We start from the raw sequence: 1,463 nt of genomic DNA on the forward strand, positions 1-1,463 counted from the left end.
TGTTCCGGCTGCTGACCCTCAGTCAATAAATCTGCTTCACGTCTCCCGGGGGCAGAGAGGCTGTGGCCAAGATGAAAAGCCGAATGGCGGATGAAGTTTGAGGTGTAAGGGAGACGATGAAAGAGGATGGTGGAATAAACGAGAGGATACATGGGTATGTGGCGGACACTTGGAGCACCTGGTACTATATTCCCTGAATGGAGACAGGACCTGGTTATTCCCCCTCCAGCAGGGAAAAAAGTTCTCAGGGGATGGATACATCATCTGCTGAACTAATACACTACTGAGTGTGGCCAGGATCCCTGTTCATCAGTTGCCGCTATTGACTCGAGACCAACAGCTGTCAACTTCATGATCTGGTCAGCGCAATTCTTTCGCAGAAAAATCATAAATGTTGACAGATTTTTTTCACAGTTTGAGTTGATAATACATTGTGTAAAGACTCTAAATGACATATCGAGAGGCACTCAGAGAAATTCTACAGTAGACGCGAACATGACGTTAAGATTGTTGCGAGGTGTAGGACATAACTAAGGTCTTCCCAGATCCCACTTGACTGAAGTAGAGTTGTGCTACTACTCCGACACTTCTTCTACATGCCAGGAAGATGATTCGTAAATATCCGTACGTTCATTTTCCGCTATTGTTGGGAGATAGAAATACCTGTAAATGTCTCATACAAGCTACAACACCGAGATAGTTACCCCAAATTGCGTCCAGAAAGCTCTATGACCATTGCAACCCGATACGTTCTTTCATCCCACTGTAACGAAAAATAATTATACAGGGATCTTAAGAACTGCAAGACTCGGGGATTCTGGTCCAGTTGGTGAGATGGTGACCAGCCGACCGTCACCTTCAGCTGTGTAGTCATCCAGACATCCACCAATTCATCCAGACAGTCAACCGCACACCCAACCATCTGTTCATCTACATACGAGACACTATTCAGCCACCAGCCCTCAGCCCCCCTTCTCTATCCACCTACCAGTAGTAATATTGTCATAAAACAGGCTGTTGGCGGACACAGAGAAGCCCTGAGGCCCAAGAGAGTGATTACTGATGATAATGAGCTGTCAGAATGTGAACCAAAGCCTGATTGATCTGGGCTCTAAATTACTCGCTGCTTCAGGAGTTATGGTAATGTTGAGGGAGGGAGTACTGCTGCTAGGGGTGAGGGAGGGGGGGTCGTGTGAAGGGAGGGGAGAGGGGTGGGAGAAGTTGCTCTATAACGTGGGGGGGGGGCAGGGAAGAGGGAGAGGAGCTGTTTTGACATGGGAAGAAGGGAGGGGGGAGGAGCTGTCATGATGTGGAGCAAGGGAGAGGAGGGGACTTTTTGTGTCTATCATCAACACCGTATTCTCGACCCTAGCAACGCCACAACATACCACTTACACCACGACATATTATTTACACCACAACATATTATTTACACCACTACATACCACGTCTTCCATAACATA

This window comes from Homarus americanus, unplaced genomic scaffold (assembly GCF_018991925.1).
Source record: "Homarus americanus isolate GMGI-L3 unplaced genomic scaffold, GMGI_Hamer_2.0 scaffold43704, whole genome shotgun sequence".
Taxonomy (NCBI): Eukaryota; Metazoa; Arthropoda; class Malacostraca; order Decapoda; family Nephropidae; genus Homarus; species Homarus americanus.